We start from the raw sequence: 8,287 nt of genomic DNA on the forward strand, positions 1-8,287 counted from the left end.
ATCCACCAAACTTTAAATCTAGCACTAAGCATTTCTTTATTAAACGCCATTTGTCTTTCCCTTGTAATGTTCTAAGCTTGTTTGTAAGTTTCACTCCGAGCCCTTTAATAAATAAGTACACTGGAGACCATGAGTCTCAGACTGGAACTCAAATGCTGTTTTCTTGGAGGCGGCAATAGTTTTATTTTAACAAGAATGGTAACTACTTGTCACTTTAGTACTCTGTAGTGTTGTGAAATGTATACACCACTCATTAATAGGGCATGCATTACTGATCGATTGAACAAGCGCAGTTTTTGAGTACTGTTCTAAAAAAGGAAGCCATAAAAAACCAGTGCCCAGAATTTTAAAGTCATTTGACATTATTGGAAGTCTAAATAAATCAATTCCTGACATTGTGGCAGTAAAGAACTTCTATCGCAAAAAAAACGATTACTCAGTCGTTGGGCGAGGTACCTACAGAAGCTTCCCATCTTATCTTTTTAATTTCTGGGAGCGAAACTGTAGGCCGACCAGCTAAAGTAATTTGGTCAAATGATGAAAAATGTATGTCAACAATCTAATATCTTTCTGCGTGTTAACGGCCGTGGACATATTTCATAGAATGTAATCTGTGAGACTTTAATTTCTTAGCTCCTTCATTTAGATTTTTTTTGTCGAATTTTTAAACATCTTAAAAAGTTTAGCCAATGCACTCAGTGCAAGAAGATGCGGTAGCAAAGCAAATACACGAGAAAGCTGCTGATTTTATGGTTTTAAACGATTATGAATTATTGTGGCACTCGGATTGTTTTCCATGCCCCCACTACACATCACAACACACAGGCAGCAAAAACGTGTTAAGTACAGTGTCTGCTTATTGTGCTGATTTATGATCGAGTCTTGCAACAATGTAATAAGTGCAGGGGTAGAAGATTTCACTGGTTAGAGGCGGCAGACCCGAGAGCAGAGGACGGCCCGGGACCAGGGTTCGATTCCCGGCGCGGCAGGTTTCTGGACCAGGGTCAGCGGACTCGATAATTCTCTCGCCTCGGTGCCCACTCTGATCAGCGATCACACTCGGCAACTCTGGGCATTAGCTTGCCTCATCTTCACTAACGGCCCCACCAGACCGCCGGGGATGCCTGGTCTCACCCTGGAGATACCCATTAAGGGACCATCTCTCAGGGAAGCCAGGAAGGTTTTCGCAGCGGTCGAAGCGCCTTGGGACCCTACGGGTAAGTAGTGCGCTATATAAATGCCTATACATTTACATTTACATTTACAAAGCTGGTTGAATGCTACGGTGGTCAAAAACCAAGGCTGCCTACTCCTAATTCAACCTTAAATATCGTTCTTCCACCACCCTGCACTTCCTGCCTCTTTAACTGATTTTTGCAGGTTATTTTTCATCTCCGATATCTCTCCGTTTGTCTCTGTTTTTTTAAATCTTTCTCTTCCTCCTCCTCTCTCAGTTTTCTGCCTTTTTCTCTCTTGCTTTAGGTCACTCTCATGATGAAAAGTAATTCTCGGGTACCAAAAATGAGTACTGGGGCCCGCCAGCTACAACCATCAGCACAATCTAAGCACTGATTTGAGGCACAGAAATATTTTTCATGAATATTCCCTTCAGTGCACGATATGCGAAAAATATACCCACTTGGATCTTAAATGTGTTGTTTTATAGCCCATTCTACTTTTTTGTGGAGTCCATGGGTACAGAAGCTGCTGACATCTGATCCATTTTGCTCCACCGGAATCACTGCCATAAACGCATGGTGACTAACTTGCACGCTATGGGGTCGCTTGAGTTTTTATGTTCTTTTTCACCGAATGTCAAGCATTCAGGAAACAAACCTTTTACCTAGGTCTAAATTATATAGCATTTTCCTTTAAACACTACCTGACAGTCTCGAAGGTAGGCTTGGAAATATAAGGTGATTCAGCCTTCTCTGCTCGATGTCAGCTCATTTTCTTTCACTTAGATCCATACGGGCAAGAATCAGTTCTTGTTGGCATTTGTAGGCTAGCTATATTTATATACAGTACACACAAGGTACACACAAGGGCAGATTTACTGACATTTCCCGCTATGCAGCGTGGCAAGGTTACTTGCTGTGCTGCTTTACATAAAAGGGAGAACAGCAAAACACACAAGATGATGGACGGAATGTTGCACAATGGCAAAACATTCACCACCAGTCACAAATCTGGGTTTGATCCATCGTTACTTTGCTCACCAAGCCACCCAAGTTCAAACATGGCCATATGCAAATCAGTCTTGACCCTGTGCCTCATGTGAACAGTCCAGCCCGAACTGCCAAGCCATGTCTTCCCTGGACCGGAACCAAGCATCCTAGGACCGGTTTCTGGCTATCAGCCGTCTTCAGCCAGGATAGCTTGACTCCAGTGGCTTAGTGAGCAAGGGACCCACGTCTGGGCATACCCTTCCCACATAGGGTGAACAGAAAAACACACAAGATGATGGACGGACTGTTGCACAATGGCAAAATATTCACCCCCAGTCACAGATCTGGGTTTAATCCATCGTTATTTTGCTCACCAAGCCACCCCAGTTCAAACATAGCCATATGCAAACCAGTCTTGACCCTGTGCCTCATGGGAACAGTCCAGCCCGAACTGCCAAGCCATGTCTTCCCTGGACCGGAATCAAGCATCCTAGGACCGGTTTCTGGCTATCAGCCGTCTTCAGCCAGGGTGGCTTGACTCCAGTGGCTTAGTGAGCAAGGGACCCACGTCTGGGCATACCCTTCCCACAAGGTTGAACAGCAAAGCACACAAGATGATGGACGGAATGTTGCACAATGGCAAAACATTGACCCCAGTCACAGATCTGGGTTTAATGTATGACATTGTTCTGCATTCTGTCCATAAACTGTTGTTTTTGCATTTGTCACCCCGAGTGGGACGGGTATGCTCAGACATGAGTCCTGGGCTCTCCACGCCACTGGAGTCAAGCTATCGTGGCTGAAAATGGCTGATGGCCAGAAACCGGTCCTAGGATGCTTGATTCCGGTCCAGGGAAGACATGGCTTGGCAGTTCGGGCTGGATTGTTCCGATGAGGCACAGGGTCAAGGCTGATTTGCATATGTCATGTCTGAACTGGGGTGGTGTGGTGAGCAAAAAAATGATGGATTTAGGACCAGATCCCTGTACTGGGATGAAAGTATGACATTGTTCTGCAATCTGTCCATCAACTGTTGTTTTTGCATTTGTCACCCCGAGTAGGACGGGTATGCTCATACGTGAGTCCCTTGCTCTCCACGCCGCTGGAGTCAATCTATCCTGGCTGAAGACGGCTTTAATACCGCTTTGTTTATCATCTGAATGCCCTGCCCCCAGGGCAGCAGAAGTTTGTGGCTGCCCTGGGGCAGCACATTCTATGTAATAGGGAGCATTTTAGCCCGGCGCACCTGTTTTAAGGAGTACCGGGCACAAACAGGAAAAGCGCGCCCTTTACATATTAGTCCCCAGGACAGACATCCCCATTAATATGGAGCTTTACTTTCATAGTCTTAAGTTTTCTCAAACCATGAAACAATTAAGGGTATTGAGTTACTGTTTCATGGTGAGCATTCATGTTGTAGTTTACAAAATCATTCCCATATCAGCAGCTGTGCTGAAATTCAGGCACTTGATGTTGTAAATAAAGCACATGGATGGCTGCTTGCACCTTCGTTTTCATGTGTTTCATCATTGTTACAAATGAACCTTTACTTTTTAAGGGCGTTGATGCAGCCATGTATACACTTTGGTATTCAATGGCGTCAGTTACGATAATGGAGACAATTCATTATATTTCTTCTCGGGCATAATATTTCTCGAAGCACCACTGTTGATGATAAAAGGTATCAAACAGACATATGCTTTTAGTGTATTCTTCGGACGATGTTTGAATGAGTCTGGTATTTTAACATGTCGACTTTTCTTTGACTGATATTTTGCTTCACATGGTGCCAGTCCAACATGCGCATGCTTTTCTGATGCAAATATCGTCATGGCACAACCATCTTCTTCACTTTTACTTGACACTGACATAGAAGAACATTTTGACTAAGATTTAGATGACAATCGACTTTATTCACTGTCCATTTTTCTTAACCGATGTCGCTACTTGGCCTGGTGAATGCACATCGAAGATTGCTTCTGGGACATTCTGGCGGCCATTTAGTCTTTGTACCTTTACGTTTTTTCTACCTCAGTAAATGTGCTTTGCAGGATGAAACTCCTGGTGGTGTCTATCACACTTTCGTAATATTTCAGCTAAACTACAGACATCTTGAGAACGCACAGAAGAAATTAAATGCATAGGTCAATAGATTGCCTTTGTAATAAAGGTCCTGAGAATATTGCTTTGGATCAGATCACCTTATTTTATCTTCTTTTAATTACACTTTGTGATTATGAGTGTGTACCTGGCTGTATGAGTACTTTCTTTGTTTGTCCTTAACATCAACTGTTTGTTCTTAGTTCACCCATTTTCATTGGCAGGTAGTTGAGCAAACCTCAGTTCAGCAAAACTTTAAACATAAGCAGTAATTTTGTATGTACTTTATCTGTTACTCATAGGAAAGTGCCTTCTAATCTTTTAAGCTTTGGACAGAATTGGGTCACTGAATTAAATAAATCTGCATAGCTTTTTTATCTCAACAAGTTTTTATTGTTTTTTATGTACACATAAATCATACACTTAAAACATAAAACATATATTCTTCATGGAAATCTAGTTACAGGGTTTCCAGCCAAGGTTCGCTGGATTTTGTGGCGCCACTTTACAGATTTTTCGTGCAAGGCTGACCCCCTTATCCTATTGCCCCCTCAGAGGGTAGGGGGTGTTAAAATATATATCTTCTCAAGTACTGGAGACCCTTTAATTTGCTCCTCAGTAAAGTCATTGCAGGCAAATTTGGGGATTTTGTCTGTGTAAATACCAAGTTTTTCAAAGTAACCGCTGAAGTTAACATCTTTCAAAACCAAAAACACACCTTTAAATGGTGGGAGCTATGCTCAGAACTCAGGGCTCTAGTAAACATTAGTCTACATACTGAAAATATAGAATGATGGATGGCTTAGTGTCAATAACAGTGTTGTTGTCCAAGAAGGGTTCTAGGTGACGTAGATGAAAAAAACAAACTGATTGGTCTCTGATATCACTTACACTATCCAGGTGAATATTTTCCTGTTATTCACATCTATCCAATATACAAATTTTATGTTGTGAATAGCCATTCTTTGTAGCCGATCCATTGTACAAATGTGTGGAGAAAGAGGATTCATGGTAAACGTGCACATACAATTTCTTTCTCGCCCCCTTGCTCCTCCTGCAAAATCTCTCGCTTATTAGGCATAAGAAAAGAAACATATCTGGCATCCGACCACACTTCCTCGCCTACCTCTATATCCTCTCCTTTCCACAGATATTACAAAATATCTTTCCCTCTACATTCTGTCTAACTCCATAGTTATAATAGAGCAGGCTAGGATCTGGAGGGGCTGGGAAAAGATCTAAGTCATGCCATGTCCTTGTTGCAGCATAAAGGCAGTTACATTTTATTTTTTATTTTCACTGTTTGATGGCGGAGCAGTGAATAGCACGGTCTCAGACCAGTAGTTCAAGATCATTACTTCCAATGGAAACTGCACAAAACAAATGTGTTAAGATGCAGCTAACTTACTTCAAATTAGTGATCCATGGAGAAGACACTTACTTAAGGAAAGGCAAATAGGAGCCTTTGAAGCTTGGATCCAGTCTTGACTCTCATTTTTAATCAATAAAAGCGAATCGAACAGAGAGTGTGTGAAGGTGCTCTCTTAAAAATACGTCAGAAAAGTATTGTGTGGCATAAAGGTCATTTCTATTTCTTTGTGAATGAAGTTGTTGTGGTGCAGTTGAATTAAATAGTATATTTGAAACCTTTGTGACTGCTAGCTTTGTGATTCCAAACAGATTTGTAATAATAAAGCGTTCAACCAGCTGGACCACTTCTTTTTATGAACAGGGAATAAGTGCATGCTGAATGCTGCCAGTTAATTTGGGTTTTTTAGGATCGGATAATCACAAGTTGTCCGTTGAACCATAATGTAACACTTTATTTTTCAGATAAAGAATAATAGCCACATTGCATTGCAAATAATCACTTTACAATCAAATCAAATCGTACCTGGAAGTTACATACATAATGATGGTTATTATAGCGGTCTGCACGGCTGTCCAGCCCAGTACCCCGGCCAGCCCCAGCATGACCTCCCAACCTCCTCCCACAATCCCATTCCCAGAGGCTGGGCATCGCGATCAGCAGCGCCTCCCATGTGAAGCTAATGGACCGCGGCTCACGCTGATCATGCCATTTTAACATCTAGCTTCATCCAACATGGGTATGAATCACCACATCACACTGCCTCCCTAATCTGGTGGCATCCACTTTTCTTAGATATTCCATGTTACACCACTGAGGCTTGGCTGCACCACAACACAATGATATGCCTCCCTTATGAGCACAACTGTGTGTGATGCTGGGCAAGAAACCCAACTTCTACAATTTTAAAAAAATTCAATAGAAAAGTCTTGAAGCATATGCTGTATGAAGCTCATAAAATAATGTATATACTTAATATCCAATGACAGAGAGAATGTTTCATCTTTGAATAGAGCAGAGAATAGATATTCCATTTATTATATTCATATTTATGCATTTGGCTACTTCCTGGTTCTTTAATATTTCCAACAACTGGATGTCATGTCAGGATTGTAAACTGCTCCTCAAAGCCATCACCAAAGCTGAGCACATCCTGCAAGCACCTGTGCACAAGTCAAACATCACAAATCCACAACGCTCCCTTTGTGGACCTGTACACCTTTCCCGTTTAAAGACAGTCATTGAGTAACCAAGACCAAGTATGAGGGACAGATGGGCCTTAATCTGTAATAGGAAAATACAACAACCAAAATAGCTTTACATTTACCTTACTCCTTTTTTCTGGATCTCTTCCTAGCTGCTGTGAAACATTATACAACAAAAGAAAAGGATGTTGAAAGCATCATTGAGTTGCCAAATGCCTAATCAAATATATTCATGAAGTCTTGATGACCAAATCAAGGATCTCATCAGGGGCTTAGTACTGGGATAATACAGGTCGATGACCCATGAAGCTGTTCTGTTAAAGTCTTCTATAGGCGCATGTCTGATGAATGTAAATGGCATTATCATAGTGTTGATTGGTTATGTCTTATTCATGATTAGGGCTAGGAACAGCCATCATATAGTAATACTGATAGTTGCCTTGAGCACAGCCTTTCCTACCTTCGCACTACCATAGATGACAAACAACCTTGCATACAGTCAATTCCATTAAAAAAAGAAAAGAACATACTATACTGCTAGAAAGTGGAGGTTTTCTCAGTAGAGAAAGTTTGGTGATGTAGGTGAAAGACCATTTCACCATTTAAGAGAAGCGTTTGGACTGAAGTTCAATTGTGTCCACCACACAGTCTTGTTACATTGCAAAGGGAAAATGTTCTGATTCTTAGCATGACACCCGCAAATACATCTGGTGGATGTTAATACAAAAAAAAAGATTTCCGAAGAGGTTCCAAGGTACAGGTGGGCTAAAATTCACTGCCTCTGTGTTTTGGGTGCTTTAAAAGAACAAAGAGAGTCTGTACACTTAAGTTGTAAAAGTAATTTTTCTCACTGAGCCTAGAAAACACTCCATTCTGGAAGGATTGAGGAACTTCTCTGTGGAACTTCCCACAAATGTCCCATAGATATTAAATTGAGTTTCTCAGATTTTGAACTCAAAAAACTTGTTTACTCAGGCAGACATAACGGCTAGCCTATACCAGTGCAGCCATCCTAGCTGTTTCCTGCTTTGACCCAGGCTTGTTGATTTGATACCTAAAAGCAGCTCTTTCTTCAGCCTGGTTTATTCATTAGATTTATCTTAATATTTCTTCCAAGGCTTTCCAATCCTTTATCAGCATACAAAGCCATTGGCTGTTTTGTAATTATATATTTTGTCAACTTGACGGGCGATCTGTAGCTCTCAAAGACTTCCACCAGGTGGTGTGAAGCACTTATGAAAGTTCAAAAACAAAATAAGCAAATTAATAAACAATACATATATAAATAAGTGCTTAGGTATAAACTAATTTCTATAAGATTTGGTTTCCAATCGTTGCACATTTATATTTTTAACCTTTGAGGTAATGTTCAGGTATTGATATTATTCAATGTGTGTAAGTGGAGTTCATACTTAAGTGTATTCCCCATGCAGTATCGGATTGTG

The sequence above is a fragment of the Lissotriton vulgaris genome, chromosome 3_1 (genome assembly GCF_964263255.1).
Source record: "Lissotriton vulgaris chromosome 3_1, aLisVul1.2, whole genome shotgun sequence".
Classification (NCBI taxonomy): domain Eukaryota; kingdom Metazoa; phylum Chordata; class Amphibia; order Caudata; family Salamandridae; genus Lissotriton; species Lissotriton vulgaris.